At 48.2% G+C, this 17297-nt stretch overlaps 1 protein-coding gene across 9 annotated transcripts in view; it reads right to left on the bottom strand.

Annotated features, from left to right (window-relative positions):
• Window positions 1–17297, bottom strand: part of elavl3 (ELAV like neuron-specific RNA binding protein 3) — a 289564-nt gene that overhangs the window by 104825 nt on the left and 167442 nt on the right. The window lies entirely within an intron of this gene.

Here is a 17297-nt window from a genome sequence, read left to right on the forward strand (position 1 = left end):
TCACCAGGGAAAAATAAACACAAAAAAAAACATAATCAAGAGATTTAGGATAAAAAGAAAGGAAAAATCCAAAGGGAAAAAAGAAAAAAAGAAAAAAAAAGAGAAAAATTAAATGACCAGGGGACTTAGAATCTCCTCAGTCTGGGGACTACTCTGACCCAGCTGGCTACAGCCAATGTACTGTGTATGAGTAAATAAAGGGTAACTTGCTGATGGGATACTGGCCTCTGTGCAGTTATTTTCAATACCCAATGTTTCCCTTCCATTACTGGAGGTCTTCAGTGCCGAGAAAAGGCCCATCGGCCCATTGAGTCTGTGCCAGTCAAAAACCGTACACTGAAACTATTCTAACCCCATTTTCCTGCACTTGGCTCATACCCTGTGTGCTTTGGCATTGCAAAGGCACATTTAAATACTTCTCAGGCATTAAGAGGGTTTCTGCCTCTCCCACCCTTACAGACAGCGAATCCCTGATTCCCACCACACTTTGAGTGATTTCATTTTCTCATATTCCCTCCAAACGCCTGCCTCTTACCGTAAATCCATGCTCCCGGTCACTGATTCCCTCCACCAAGGGGGGAGTCTAGTCTATCTACGCCCCTCATAATTTCACACTGCTCAATCATATGGTTATATATTTTTATTTTTATTAAACAATTCACACAGTTTACAAAACAATTAACATTAACAGCTGTATATAAAGAAACAGCGCAGTTTTACATGGGAGAGGAATGGCAAAGCCAAGCCCCAAACCCCACCGTTCAACCTGTTTTCAGGGAAATGAGGAATCTCAAATCCTCGTTTCAGCCATTACCAAATAGTAACAATGACATTTGTACACACAAGACAGTCCAGTTACATTCAAAACAGTGCATACAATACAGACTCCCAGACACCCAGCAAGCATCCCCCCCACTGTCCTTCCCACCTTCCGGCCACCTTAAGGCCCCTACATATCTTCCGGCTCTTGGTCTACTCCATGCCCCTTCCAGTTCTTGCTCCACTCTGACACACCCTCCGACCACCTCTAGAACAGCCTGCCCTGGTACCCACCCGGGGTGACAGCGCCAAGGATGGCCTACCCGCCTTCTGGCTCTCAGTCTGGCCCTACGTACCATTGGGCTCTCACCCACCCCAATGCGCCATCTGGTCTGTGGACTGCCCTGACACACCTTCTGGCCACCTCTAGGACAGCCTGTCCCCTCATCTTTGGTGATATTGGCCAGCTAGGACTTCCTGATTGGCACAGGGTAACAACTCCAATTAAGCATCTCATAGTTTCCAAGATCTACCCGGCTCCAATCACGACTGGAAGTGAGTTCATGTGAATTACTGTGGGGCCACTAGTGTTAACTGGGACCACATTTTTGCTATGTTGGGTTCAGAGAAGTGTGTTGTAGGGACCAACCGAGATGCTTGGTGAAAGAACTGATGGTGGCATGCAATATGTTTTCCTGAACAGCACAAAGTGTGATCTACAACTCCTGATAGAATCATGTAAGCCGATTCCACAATAACATGGAAAATTGGATAAATATTTGAAGAAAACAGCCGCAAGGTTACAGGGAAAGGGATGAATTGAATGGTTCTTAGAATGAGCCAGCAGAGCTGTGATGGACTAAATGGCCATCGTCCTTCCTTATGATTCTGACAGTGGCCCTGATGCTGATTATTCTGGGGGAAGGATTGACTTCCATTTGGTGATGGATGGTGATGATGTTAACCCTACTACTCTAACTATTGTTTGATGTAGCAGGGTGATTCTGGGATATCTAGGTGACTGATCTTGTCATTCAGTCACTAGTCACTGAGCATATCTGGTGAGGAACTGAGCCATATACATACCAGGAAGGTCCTAGTGTCCATCCCCAGTCTGTGCTTTACTTGATCTCAGCCATGGAAAAGGAAGTATAATTATCCCCAACCTCCCTAGAATGGGGATTGGAAAAACCAGCCAGGGTTTCTACTTTAGATTTTGTGTGTGTGTGTGAGCGTGAGAGTGTGTGTATGTTTGTGTGTTCATATGCGTGCGAATGTGTGTGTGTGTTTGTATGTTTGTGCACATGTATGTCAGTGTGTGTGTGTCTGTGTGTGCATGCTTATATATGCATGTGGATGTTCATGTTTGCGTATGTGTGTGTGAATGTTTATACGTGTATGTATGTATTTGTGTATGTTTATATGTGTGTATGTTTGCATGTGTGTGTTTATGTGTATGCAGGCATGTGTGTGGATGTTTATATGCATGTGTGTCTATGTGTGTGTTTATGTGTGCATCTGCACGCATGTATGTTAATGTTTATATGTATGTGTGTGCATATGCGTTTGGCTGTATGTTTGTGTGTCTGTGTATGTATATGCATGTGTGTGTGTGTATGTGCACATGTGCATGTGTGTGTGCGTGTGTATGTGAGTGAGTGTGTGTCTGTGTGTATGTGTGTGTGTGTGTATGTGTGCATGTGTGTCTGTATGTGTATGTATATGAGCATGTGTGTGTGTGTGTCCCATACCCCAGGGGGAAGACCTTGCTGACACTATGTGTTAACACTGACCACTTGGCCAAAAATGTTGAAGAGGACTATGTGGAACTATACCTTTGACTGTAGAGACCAGAGAATATTATGATGCAGAGAAGCAACTTGGAAATATGCTGCAGGCTTCCCCATCCACCATTCCTCACTTTGGGCACGGAATAAAACATGTGCTGACCCTGAGAGAGACAGTGGTTTGGAAATGAAACCAAACCCTGTTCACGATCGACCCCTGAAAAGGTTCATTGGATACGGCCAATACTTGGTATCCAGACTCAGCCAGTAGCGATGGCCTGAACACCAGAATGACTGGAGAGAGACAAAACCAAAACATACAGTGGGACTGAGGACATGTGCCTTCAGGAGAATGTGATAGTGGTGAGGGTGATGGTGTTGGTGGGGGAATTGGGGGGGGTGCTGGTGGGGGGAGTTGACGTATAGTCAAACTAACAATAGCATGACTGCGCTGGCAGTCTGCAGGACACAGGGAATTCGGTTGAGTAGATAGCAGGGAGGCCATTTTAGGAGACTGTTCTGACTCCAAGGCTATAGCAATGTAGTTGACTCTTAACCACCTTCTGGGCAATTAGCGATGGCCTGGCATTGCTGGCCGAGTCAGCGATGCCCACATGCTGCGAAAATTCGGGGTGCAGCTTGCAATTAGGAGATTGGACGGTGTGGTGGTCGGGGAGGGGGAGAACTGACAAATGGATTTGGCATGCAGTTTACGAATTTAGCATCAATTATGGGAGGCGGCTGCATTAGTAGTGGGTCTTGGGTTTGTGAACCTCTGGGGGCAAGTCACAAAATGATTGGCTCTGTCAGAGAAGACGGGTGAGCATGTTCCATCCCCACACCGATCATACACCACAGCAACGCAGGATCTATCAGAAACCAACAATACCCCTCAGTCTCCACCACACGATGGGCAAACGCAGCAGTTTTAACGAAAAGCGAATCCTCGGTTTAGGACTTCGAGTCTCCCCAGTTATTTGCTGCAAATTATTTCTCAATACATCAGGCAGCGAGTTATTCATCTTTCATCTGGGAGTGTATTTGTCAGGCGTGGACCACTGCCAGAAGCGAAGCACTTAAAGACTTCAATCTGAATATCACTCCCACGTGAAATCAACACAGCTTACGCAGTTAAGCAAAGACTGAATACCAGAGTGCTTTTTCAAGGCAAGGTAATCTAATCATGGGGTTCAGTTGACGGTAAAGGAGCATTTCAACTTCACAAACAATCTTGCTTTGTTTTTCTTGTGTATCTAGGAAGCCAGCATGTTTACCCAGGAAGCAAGTACAACTGGGACGCCCATTTTCGTCATGACAAGCATATGTGTTTACGTGACTCTTGATTCTAAGTCTGAAAGTCCCATGTACTCCAATGCCTTGAGCCCTAGACTCTGGGCTAGTGCTCTGTAGTGTTAAATTAAGCTGGTCTGATCACCGATCCCAGAACAGCGCTTTAGTGCTCAAGTATGTGGGTGGAATGAGTACATCAAGGTATTGGGTTCTAACTCTCAAACACAAAAGTCTATGAGAAATTAAACATGCTGCTTCTAACAACATACATGCTATAAGCTCGCTAACATTCTAAGAGGGCTTTAAGTCAAGTTAATAAATGGTTTAAATGTAGGCCGATCTGTGCCATTCTCAGAGATAAATAAGATATGCTACACAAGCTGAACATAACACAATCCAGCACAGTACTGAGTGAATGCTGAATTACTGGAGATGCTACTGAATGTCATATTGAGTTGAGGCCTCCTCTCAGGTAGATGTTAAAGATCCCATGACGTTATTGCAGATTACAAGGAGGGGCGTCTGCCCTGCTGAATAATATTTAGCCTTGAACTAAGATTGCATTAAAAACTGTATGAACAAAATATGATTTGTGGGAGTCCACCGCATGCTAATGGATTGTTGTGTTCCCTTCATTGTAACACAGACTTTTTTTGATATATCCTTGGGACTTGATGATGAGCAGTAAGGTGAACACTTACTGCTGTTCCTAATTACCCATGAGAAGGTAATCAGACCATCAGAAATCAGAACAGGGGGAGGACATTTGGCCCCCAAGCCCTCTCTGTTATTCCATAGGATCATGGCTGATCCAACATTCCAAATGTCCATTTTCCTTGATTTTTTTCCTTGATTTCCCCGTCTTGGTCAATAAGGTAACGATCTCAGTCTTAAATATGCTCAACAAGGTTACCTTCTGAACTGCTGCAGACCATGTGGGATTGGTGCACCCACAGTATGTTTAGGGAGGGAGTTCTAGGACTTTGACCAAACAGCACTGAGGGAGAGGCAATATATTTCCAAGTCAGGGTAGTGAATGCCTTGGAGGAGAATGTTAGCGGTGGGGGGGTTGGGTGGTGGTGTCACCATCTGCCCACTGCCGCTGTCCCTCTGGGTGATAAAAATCCCTTCAAAGCTGCTTTGGGGCATCATGAGGTGCTATATAAATGCAATTTCTTTAAAAAAAGCTTTGTAGGTGCATCTCCTGTATCTTTGCCATTGTCTTTGCTGACATAATCATTGGAAATTTACCTTTTAATTTGTCAAGGTCTGGACTAATTACAGTGAAGGTTTCTCACAGTGGACTCAGGAAGGTTCTGAGGGAGGGTCACTTGAACGTTAACGCTGATTTCTCTCCCACAGATGCTGCCAGACCCGCTGAGCTTTTCCAGCAATTTCTCTTTTTGTTACTGATTCTTAGCATCCGCAGATCTTTCGGTTTTTATTTTTGCAGAAGCACGATGTGGAACAGGGTTTCAACCTCGTGACAACGGAGTGAGTGGAATGATTGAGGAAGGCTCCACTTACAAGGGAGGGAATGGAGCGAGGGTCTATTCAGTCAGGGATGAGGAGGTTGGACTACAATGGGAGGCTGAGTAGACTGGGCTGACTTCTCTCTGGGAATGAGAGGGGGATCCTGAGATTCCTGATCTTGTTGAGTAGATGTTGAGGGGTCGTTTGGGAAATCAAGAAAAACTTGAGGAAAATGTCTCAGGGTGAGGAGCCTGTCACTTGGGATTGAGCTGAGGAGAAATGACTTCACTCAGACAGTTGTGGAATTCCCTTTGGAATTCCTTTCCCTCAGAGTAGCGTTCCCTCTAATCTTGGCTCCGCATCCACTTACAGAAGGTGCTGCAGTGCAAGGACCTCAGAAAGAACTCTGGCTTCGAGGATTTGAGGACAACTTCTACTGTTAGGACTGAGAGAGACATCTTTTGGGAATAAGGGAGCAAGCAGGAATGTGGAGCTAAAGGCCAAGTTTAGCCACGATTGTATTGAATTGATGGTATTCTTGTTGCAATTATACAGGGCCTTGGTGAGACCATACCTAGAGAATCTTTTGCAGTTTTGGTCTCCTTATCTGAGGAAGGATGTTCTGGCTCTGGGGCGGGGGGGCAACAAAGGTTCACCAGACCAATTCCTGGGATGGGCAGGACTGATTTATGAAGAAAGACTGGACTATATTGATTGGAATTTAGAAGGATGGAGGAGAGGGGGGTGGGAAGAGTCGATGGAAACCTATAATGTTCTAACAGGACGAGAGAGAGCAATCAAAGGAAGGAAGCTCCCTTTGACTGAGGAAGTCCAGAACCAGGGGTGACAGACCAAGGATATGGGTTAGGCCTTTTTGGATGGAGATGAGGAGACCTGGAGAGTGGGCGTCCTGTGGAATTCTCTACATCAGGAAGGAGTCAAGGCCATAACACTGAATGCTTGCCAGAAGGAGTTAGATATTGTTTATCGAGCTGAAGGGAATCAGAGGGTAACTGGGGAGAGAAAGTGGGGCACAGGGGACTGAGTTGGATGACCAGCCGTGATCGTATTGAGTGGCGGAGCAGGCTCGAAGGGCCGAATGGCCTCCTCCTGCCGCTACTTTCTACGTTTCGCTGTTTCTTTTCAATGAATGAGTGATCGGGCTAATTGGCCTGCTGCGGGTCCCCTCTCCTGCGTTGGTGAGCTGTGTGATTTGCAGAAGGAGCTGGTGACCTTCCAGTGACATCCCTGTCCTTGTCATCGTGTTGGCAGAGGTGGCACCATCGCCCTCAAATGACTCATCCAATCTCCTACCGCGCCTCCTACCTCGCTGGAACTGAGTGAAGGAGAGGACCAACCTATCACCCTACCCCAGAGCCTCATCTCGCCCCCCATCGTGCGCTCATCTCACTCTGAGGCCTGGTATTCCAACTTCACTCCCTTTTAAGGTTGGGTAATAGAAATGGAATGTTCTGCACAATTGGGGAAATGCTCCTTTCATTTTTGGTGCATTCAGCGAGTTTTTTAATCACAACAATTTAAGCTCCAGTTGGACACATCCTCCGTCTCTTCACCATGTTCAATCCAACTCCCACTCCTTTTAGATTTTGCCTGGTCTCCATACAGAATCACAGAGTACCAATGGTGCAGAAACTTGCCAGAGAGCTCAACATGTCTGTACTAGCTCTTCAAATGAGCGTCATTACCAAACGCCAACCTCCTGTTTCCGCCAACTCCCCCAAACCCCTGCACATTAATTTGATTGAGATAATCATCTTGAATGCCTCAACTGAACTTGCGTCCACTATATTTCCAGGCTCCCCCTCTCATTTTCCCCCTGATCAAAACTGTCCTACTTGTTCATCTTCCTCCCGACTATCCGCTCCACCCTCCTCTCTGACCTATCACTGTCACCCCCATGTTTATCTACCTATCGCGCCCTCAGCTACCTTCCCCCCAGCCCCAACCCCCCTCCTATTTATCTCTCAGCCCCCTTGGGCCAACCCCTCATTCCTGATTAAGAGCTTATGCTCGAAACGTTGACTCTCCTGCGTCAAGGATGCTGCTGACCGCCTGTGCTTTTCCAGCAACACACTTTTTTGACACTGCGTTCCTACGCCCCAGTTCCTCGTTGAATGAATTTTCTTGTATCACATCACTTTGCTCTTTTTGAGAATCACTTTAAATCTGCGCCTCTTGTTCTTAATCCTGTTATTGGGTCAGTTGCTCCCAAACTATTCTAGTTTGCTCATGACCTCTAATTGACCACCTCTTAGTCCTCTTCACTCCAAGGAGAACTGTTCCAACTTAAACAATCCGTTGTATCAGCGAAGTTTTTCGTTCCCGAAGCCATTCTAGTAAATCATTTCTGTACTTTTGCCAATGGATTCACATCCCTGGTATAGTCTGGTGTCCATAACTGTACATGTTACTACAGCTGAGATCTCACCTGAGTGTCTCATGAAAGGTCAACATCACCTCCTTGATCTTGTACTCTAAGCTCCTAATAATAAAGCTGTATGAGTCTACACAGTTATAGAGATGTACAGCACAGAAACAGACCCTTCGGTCCAGCTGACCCGATATACAGCCATAGAGTCATAGAGATGTACAGCACGGAAACAGACCCTTTGGTCCAACTCGTCCATGCTGACCCGATATACAGCCATAGAGTCATAGAGATGTACAGCACGGAAACAGACCCTTTGGTCCAACTCGTCCATGCTGACCCGATATACAGCCATAGAGTCATAGAGATGTACAGCACGGAAACAGACCCTTTGGTCCAACTCATCCATGCTGACCCAATATAGAGTCATAGAGATTTACAGCACAGAAACAGACCCTTCGATCCAACATGTTCATGCTGACCAGATATCCTAAAGCGATCGAATCCTATTTGTCACCATTTGGCCCATATCCACTCTAAACCTTTCCTACTCACGTACCCATCCAGATGCCTTTCAAATGTTGCAGCCTCTACCACTTCCTCTGGCAGCTCATTCCATCCACGCACCAACCTCTGTGTGAAACAGTAGCCCCTTAGGTCCCTTTTAAATCTTTCCACTCTCACCTTAAACCAATTTCTCTCTCAACGTGTCCAGCTACCTTCAGCGATCTTTACATATCGGGAGCCCCTTTTCTACCCCCTATTTTATATTGTCTTTCAATGTCATAGAAAGGATATTATTAAGCCGGAGAGAGGTCAGAAGAGATTTACCAGGATGTTGCCGGGAATGGAGGGATTGAGTTAAATGGAAAGACTGGGACTTTTTTTTCACTGGGGAGTAGGATGTTGAGGTCTATAAAACTTATAGAGGTTTATATCATCATGAGGGGTATAGATAAGGTGAATGGCAGGTGTCTTTCCCCCAGGGTGGGGGATTTCAAAGCCAGGAGGCATATATTTCAGGTGAAAGGAGAAATATTTAAAAATAGCATGGGGGCAATTTTTTTTAACACAGATACTGTTTTGTGTGTGGAATGACTTTCCAGAGGATGTGATGCATGTGGGTGCAGTTACAATGTTTAAAAGGCATTTGGACAGGAATAAGAAATGTTTGGAGGGATTTGGGCCAAGGTGGGACTAGTTTAGTTTGGGGTCATGGTCGGCACGGATTGGTTGAACCGAAGGGTCTGTTTCCGTGCTGCCAAAATGTATCATCTCACACATGTCTGCACTAAACTTCATCTGCTGCCTATTTACACACTCCCCCAACTTATTGAGAGACAAAAAAAACTGCAGATGCTGGAATCCAAAGTAGATTACCTGCCCACTACACCAACTTGTCCAAAATGACACAGTTTCTCTCTCTTCCCTCCCGCAAACCCTTGCAAGCCTTAAAAACTCTTCCATTTCTCCTTCTCTTTAGTTCTGATGAAAGTTCATCGATCTGAAAGGTCAGCTCTCTGTTTCTCTCTTCACAGATGCTGTCTGAGTTTTCCCTGATTATGAAAATGTTTTGGTGGAGCACTCTGTTTTGGGGGCAAGAGCGCATGAAGCTCGAAAACACGATCAGCTGCTTCCCCTTGAGGGAAGATGCCTCAGCTTACTGCATGGGTCTTGTTCAGGCTGTTTTGGATAACAACGCGTTGTCAGACGTTTGGCTTGAAATTATGAGTGAATCCACTTTCACAAAATGGCAGCGCATTCAAAAGCGGGGAAATGGCATGATCTCCCAGAATGCACCTTTCGGGACAAAACTGATCAAACTGGAATGCCCAGGTGTACAATTACGTCTGGCACTTGGAGTTGCGTGGACTGGTTTATGACCAATATACTTCCTTCCACGTAAAGAGATCTAAGGGTATTAGGGGTGGTAAGAAAGCGGGAACAGGGGACTGAGTTGGACAATCAGCCATGATCCTATTGAATGGCAGAACAAGCTTGAAGGGCTTGCTCCTATTTTTTTCAATGACTCCATGTCAACAGGAAGTGTGCTCACTCTAAGATCTTCATCTGCCTCCTTTTTGAAAACATGCAATGTTTTGGCCTTCAAGTGTATTAGGCGCCCACTCAAACTCAGAATATAAAATGGAAAAGATCAGTGGATTTTTTCGCAGGATAGAGGGTATGGATTAGGGTTAGGGTTAGGGTTACGGTTATGGAGGAGGGGGTAGGTGGACCTGAAATGTGGACTGGCCCACAATCCGAGAAAACACAGCAGGTCAGACAGCATCCGAGGAGCAGGAAAGTCAACGTCTCTGGCCATGAACTTCCAGATTCCAGCATCTGCAGTCCCTACTGTCACCTGGTCCACAATCTCTCAGCATAGTGGTTTAGGCTGGGCTCCAGCAGCTGAACGGCCTGCAATTGCCTGCAATCCCAAGTCTGTCAAACCTGATGATGTAGCTGGGTGCAGAGGATTTGTTTCATATGTCATAGATCTTATACGTGTGTATGAGGAAACCTTATAGTGCCCACCCAACGATCCACAACAAAGTTTGGGGGAGCACCAGTCTTAGTCAATCAGGAGAAATCTTTCACTTGTTTTCGCTTCCTGGAATGTGTTTTGCTGGGTTTAAAGGGATTGACTTTCGAAATGGAAAATGGCAACAGAATGGGTCAAAGGAAAGGGCTTGCATTTCGATAGCGCTTTTCCCCCAACGTCAGGGTGTGTTGCGCCCCCCCTCACCCCACCCCACAAGGGCGTTAACCATTCCTTACCACTGGCAGTGTTGCGCCACCCGACCCTCCCCGGCCAATGCTGTGGTAGACAGCTGCAATTCCAATTGGCTGTGGTGACCCATCTGCTTCTCCATAGTTGTGATGTGGTGGAGCTCACAGGGACCGGACAGGCTAAAAGGGGGAAGGATCTTCCCGATTACTGGGGAAGAGGGGAGGGTCACAGTCTAAGGATTCGGGGACATATGCCATTTCAAATTTACAGAAGGAGAAATGTCTTTGTCCAGAGAGTCTGTGGAGCTCTTTGCTACTGCAAACAGTCAAAACCAAAGCATTGAATGCTCTCAAGGAGGAGCTAGATGCAGTTCTTGGGGCTAAAGGGATTGAAAGTTTTGGGGGTGAAAGCAGGAACGGGGGCCTGAGTTGGATGGTCAGCCAGGATCCTGTTGAATGGTGGAGCAGGCTGAAGGACCGAATAGCCTCCTCCTGCTCCTAGGTTTCGACGTTAATGGGAAGAGAGAGTTTTAATGTTACCATCCTCCTGCTTTTGAAGGGCACAGGTTGCAACTTAATGGAGAACAGCAAGCTCTTTAATATCTTTTACTGCAGGCTGTGAAAATGCAGAAATAAACAAATATTTCCACACTCCCTACAGCAGATTTAACTACTAATGGGTGCATTAATGAAATGAGTTGGAGACTATTGTTCACATACTTTGTGATCATATGCAGGAAGAGAAATAGCCAAGAGGGCATCGGGTGGTCATTTGGTTAGAAAAGGTGTGACAGGAAAGGTGGTAAAGGCAGCAGATTAGTGCAGGTTATAGGGTCGGTGCAGGTTATAGGGCCGGTGCAGGTTATAGGGTCGGTGCAGGTTATAGGGTCGGTGCAGGTTATAGGGCCAGTGCAGGTTATAGGGTCAGTGCAGGTTATAGGGCCAGTGCAGGTTATAGGGTCAGTGCAGTATATAGGGTCAGTACAGGTTATAGGGCTAGTGCAATTATAGGGTCAGTGCAGGACACAGGGTCAGTGCAGGATATAGGGCCAGTGCAGGTTATAGGGTCAGTGCAGGTTATAGGGCCAGTGCAGGATATAGGGCGAGTGCAGGATATAGGGTCAGTGCAGGTTATAGGGCTAGTGCAGGATATACGGCCAGTGCAGGATATATGGCCAGTGCAGGATATACGGCCAGTGCAGGACATAGGGCCAGTGCAGGACATAGGGTCAGTGCATGATATAGGGTCAGTGCAGGATGTAGGGCATCTGCAGGTTATAGGGCCAGTGCAGGACATAGGGCCAGTGCAGGGCATAGGGTCAGTGCATGATATAGGGTCAGTGCAGGTTATAGGGCCAGTGCAGGATATAGGGCTAATGCAGATTTTAGGGCCAGTACAGGATATAGAGCCAATGCATATTATAGGGTCAGTGCAGGTTATAGGGTCAGTGCAGGTTATAGGGTCAGTGCAGGTTATAGGGCCAGTGCCGATTATAGGGTCAGTGCAGGTTATAGGGCCAGTGCAGGTTATAGGGCCAGTGTAGGATATAGAGTCAGTGCAGGGTATAGGGCCAATGCAGGTTATAGGGTCAGTGCAGGTTATAGGGTCAGTACAGGTTATAGGGCCAGTGCAGGATGTAGAGTCAGTGCAGGACATAGGGCCAGTGCAGGGCATAGGGTCAGTGCAGTATATAGGGTCAGTGCAGGATATAGGGCCAATGCAGGATATAGGGCCAGTGCAGCTTATAGGGCCAGTGCAGTTTATAGGGTCAGTGCAGGTTATAGGGTCAGTGCATGATATAGGGTCAGTGCAGGATATAGGGCCAGTGCAGGGCATAGGGTCAGTGCAGGATATAGGGTCAGTGCAGGATATAGGGCCAATGCAGGATATAGGGCCAGTGCAGCTTATAGGGCCAGTGCAGTTTATAGGGTCAGTGCAGGTTATAGGGCCAGTGCAGGATATAGGGTCAGTGCAAGATATATGGCCAGTGCAGGTTATAGGGCCAGTGCAGGTTATAGGGTCAGTGCAGGATATAGGGCCAGTGCAGGATATAGTGTCGGTGCAGGATATAGGGACAGTGCAGGTTATAGGGCTAGTGCTGGTTTTCGGGTCAGTGCAGGTTATAGGGCCAGTGCAGGTTATCGGACCAGTGCAGGTTATAGGGCAGTACAAGACATTGAGTCAGTGCAGGTTATAGGGCCAATGCAGGTTATAGGGTCAGTGCAGGTTATAGGACCAGTGCAGATTACTGGGTCTGTGCAGGTTAAAGGGTCAGCACAGGTTATAGGGTCAGTGCAGGTTATAGGGTCAGTACAGGTTATAGGGTCAGTGCAGGATATAAGTTCAGTGCAGGTTATAGGACCAGTGCAGGTTACAGGGTCTGTGCAAGTTATAGGGTCAGCGCAGGTTATAGGGTCAGTGCAGGATATAGGGTCTGTGCAGGTTATAGTGCCAGTGCAGGTTATAGGGCCAGTGCAGGTTACAGGGTCTGTGCAGGTTATAGGGTCAGTGCAGGTTACAGAATCATGCAGGTTATAGGGTCAGTGCAGGTTATAGGGCCAGTGTAGATTACAGGGTCTGTGCAGGTTATAGGGTCAGTGCAGGTTACAGTGCCAGTGCAGGATATAGGGTCAGTGCAGGTTATAGGGCCAGTGCAGGATATAGGGCCAGTGCAGGCTATAGGGCCAGTGCAGGTTATAGGGCCAGTGCAGGATATAGGGTCAGTGCAGGTGATAAGGCCAGTGCAGGATATAGGGCCAGTGCAGGTTATAGGGTCAGTGCAGGTTATAGGGCCAGTGCAGGATATAGGGTCAGTGCAGGTGATAAGGCCAGTGCAGGATATAGGGCCAGTGCAGGTTATAGGGCCAGTGCAGGTTATAGGGCTAGTGCAGGTTATAGGGTCAGTGCAGGTTATAGGGTTAGTGCAGGATATAGGGCCAATGCAGGATATAGGGTCAGTACAGGACATAGGGCCAGTGCAGGACATAGGGCCAGTGCAGGGCATTGGGTCAGTGCAGGATATAGTGTCGGTGCAGGATATAGAGACAGTGCAGGTTATAGGGCCAGTGCAGGATATAGGGTCAGTGCAGGTGATAAGGCCAATGCAGGATATAGGGCCAGTGCAGGTTATAGGGCCAGTGCAGGTTATAGGGCTAGTGCAGGTTATAGGGTCAGTGCAGGATATAGGGTTAGTGCAGGATATAGGGCCAATGCAGGATATAGGGTCAGTACAGGACATAGGGCCAGTGCAGGACATAGGGCCAGTGCAGGGCATTGGGTCAGTGCAGGATATAGTGTCGGTGCAGGATATAGAGACAGTGCAGGTTATAGGGCCAGTGCAGGATATAGGGCCAGTGCAGGATATAGTGTCGGTGCAGGATATAGTGTCGGTGCAGGATATAGGGCCAGTGCAGGTTATAGGGCCAGTGCAGGATATAGGGACAGTGCAGGTTATAGGGCCAATGCAGGTTTTCGGGTCAGTGCAGGTTATAGTGCCAGTGCTGGTTATCGGACCAGTGCAGGTTATAGGGCAGTACAAGACATTGAGTCAGTGCAGGTTATAGGGCCAGTGCAGGACATAGGGCCAGTGCAGGTTATAGGGCCATGGCAGGGTATATGGCTAGTACAGGATATAGGGCCAGAGAAGGACATAGAGTCAGTGCATGTTATAGGGTCAGTGCAGGTTATAGGGCCAGTGCAGGTTATAGGGTCTGTGCAGGTTATAGTGCCAGTGCAGGTTATAGGGCCGGTGCAGGTTACAGGGTCTGTGCAGGTTATAGGGTCAGCACAGGTCATAGGGTCAGTACAGGTTCTAGGGTCAGTGCAGATTGTAGGGTCAGTGCAGGTTACAGAGTCAGTGCAGTTTATAGGGCCAGGGCAGGTTACAGTGCCAGTGCAGGTTACAGTGCCAGTGCAGGATATAGGGCCAGTGCAGGTTATAGTGCCAGTGCTGGTTATAGGGTCAATGCAGGATATAGGGTCTGTGCAGGTTATCGGGCCAGTGCAGGTTATAGGGCCAGTGCAGGTTATAGGGCCAGTGCAGGGTATAGGGTCAGTGCAGGGTATAGGGTCAGTGCAGGTTAGAGGGCTAGTGCAGGTTATAGGACCAGGGCAGGATATAGGGCCAGTACAGATTATAGGGTCAGTGCAGGTTAGGGGGCTAGTGCAGGTTATAGGACCAGTGCAGGATATAGGGTCAGTGCAGATTATAGGGTCAGTGCAAGCTATGGTGTCAGTGCAGGCTATAGGATCAGTGCAGGTTATAGGGTCAGTGGAGGATATAAGCTCAGTGCAGGTTATAGGACCAGTTTATATTATAGGGCCAGTGCAGTTTATGGGGTCATTGCAGGTTATAAGGCCATTGCAGGTTATAGAATCAGTGCAGGTTATTGGATCAGTGTAGGTTCTAGGATCAGTGCAGGTTACAGGGTCAGTGCAGGTTTTAGGGTCAGTGCCAATTTAGGGTCAGTGGAGAATATAGGGTCAGTGCAGGATTTAGAGCCAGGGCAGTATATAGGGCCAGTGCAGGGTATCGGATCAGTGCAGGTTATAGGGTCAGTGCAGGTTATAGGGTCAGTGCAGGATATAGGGCCAGTGCAGGTTATAGGGTCAGTGCAGGTTATAGGGTCAGTGCAGGATATAGGGCCAGTGCAGGATACAGGGTCAGTGCAGGTTATAGGGTCAGTGCAGGATATAGGGTCAGTGCCAGTTTAGGGTCAGTGCAGGATATAGGGCCAGTGCAGGATATAGGGCCAGTGAAGTATATAGGATCAGTGCAGATCATAGGGCCAATGCAGGTTATAGGGTCAGTGCAGGTTGGAGGGCCAGTGCAGGTTATAGGGTCAGTGCAGTTTATAGGGACAGTGCAGGATAAAGGGCCAGTGCAGTTTATAGGGTCAGTGCAGGATATAGGGCCAGTGCAGGATATAGGTCCAGTGCAGGTTATAGGTTCAGTGCAGTTTATAGGGTCAGTGCAGGATATAGGGCTAGTGCAGGTTATAGGGTCAGTGCAGGTTATAGGGCCAGTGCAGGATATAGGGTCAGTGCAGATTATAGGGCCAGTGCAGGATATAGGGCCAATGCAGGTTATAGGGTCAGTGCAGGATATAGGGCCAGTGCAGGTTATAGGGCCAGTGCATGATATTGGGATGGTGCAAGATATAGGGCCAGTGCAGGTATAGGGTCAGTGCAGGTTATAGGGTCAGTGCAGGTTATTGGGTCAGTGCAGGATATAGGGTCAGTGCAAGATATAGGGCCTGTGCAGGATATTGGGATGGTGCAAGATATAGGGCTTGTGCAGGTTATAGGGTCAGTGCATGATATAGGGTCAGTGCAGGTTATAGGGCCAGTGCAGGATATAGGGCCAGTGCAGGATATAGGGCTAGTGCAGGATATAGGGTCAGTGCAGGCACAATGGGCCAAGTGGCCTTCTTCAGCACTGTAACGAGTTTGCAATTCGTTCGTCCAAATGTATTTAAGTTGACATTGAAACAAAGAGACTGTCATTGATTGACAACAGACCCTGGGGATTACTTACTCCATTCTGCACAAGCCCAGTGATGAACTGGAAAAGTTCAGCAGGTCAGGCAGCATCCGAGGAGCAGGAAAATCAACGTTTCGGGCATGCGCCCTTTATCAGGAATGTCCAAAACGGCTTATGCCTGAATCGTCGACTCTCCTGCTCCTCGGATGCTGCCTGACCGGCTGTGCTTTTCCAGCGCTACACTTTTCGACTTGGACTCTCCAGCATCTGCAGTCCCCACCTTCTCACCAACCCAGTGCTGGTACTGGCTGTGAATGCTGTTTTCCCACATTCCAACCATGAGTACACTTTTAAAGTACCTCATTGACTGTAAGCTGCAGGAATCATAGAATCCCTACAAGTGTAGAGTCAGGCCATTTGTCCCATCAAGTCCACACCGCCTCTCTGAAGGGCATTGCGCCCAGACTCACACCCTATCCCTGCATTCCCCCATTGGCTAACCCAACTAGCCTGATGTGGTTGATGATGCTCTCCACTGCACCTCCTCCACTTCCTGCTCCTCCGCCCTTGAGCCCCGCCCCTCCAATCACCACCAGGACAGAACCCCACTGGTCCTCACCTACCACCCCACCAACCTCCAGATACATCGGATCATCCGTCGTCATTTCCGCCACCTCCAAACGGACCCCACCACCAAGGATATATTTCCCTCCCCTCCCCTATCAGCGTTCCGGAAAGACCACTCCCTCCGCGACTCCCTCGTCAGGTCCACACCCCCCACCAACCCAACCTCCACTCCTGACACCTTCCCCTGCAACCGCAAGAAATGCAAAACTTGCACCCACACCTCCCCCCTTACTTCCCTCCAAGACCCCAAGGGATCCTTCAATATCCATCAGAAATTCACCTGCACCTCCACACACATCATTTACTGCATCTGCTGCACCCGATGTGGCCTCCTATACATTGGGGAGACAGGCCGCCTACTAGCGGAACGTTTCAGAGAACACCTCTGGGACACCCGGACCAACCAACCCAACCACCCTGTGGCGGAACACTTTAACTCCCCCTCCCACTCCGCCAAGGACATGCAGGTCCTTGGCCTCCTCCATCGCCAGACCATGGCAACACGACGACTGGAGGAAGAGCGCCTCATCTTCCGCCTAGGAACCCTCCAACTACAAGGGATGAATGCAGATTTCTCCAGCTTCCTCATTTCCCCACCCCCCCACCTTGTCTCAGTCCCAACCCTCAGACTCAGCACTGCCTTCTTGACCTGCAATCTTCTTCCCGATCTCTCTGCCCCCACCCCCACTCCGGCCTATCACCCTCACCTTAAGCTCCTTCCACCTATTGCATTACCAACGCCCCTCTCCCAAGTCCCTC

This window comes from Chiloscyllium punctatum, chromosome 46 (assembly GCF_047496795.1).
Source record: "Chiloscyllium punctatum isolate Juve2018m chromosome 46, sChiPun1.3, whole genome shotgun sequence".
In the NCBI taxonomy this organism is placed as follows: Eukaryota; Metazoa; Chordata; class Chondrichthyes; order Orectolobiformes; family Hemiscylliidae; genus Chiloscyllium; species Chiloscyllium punctatum.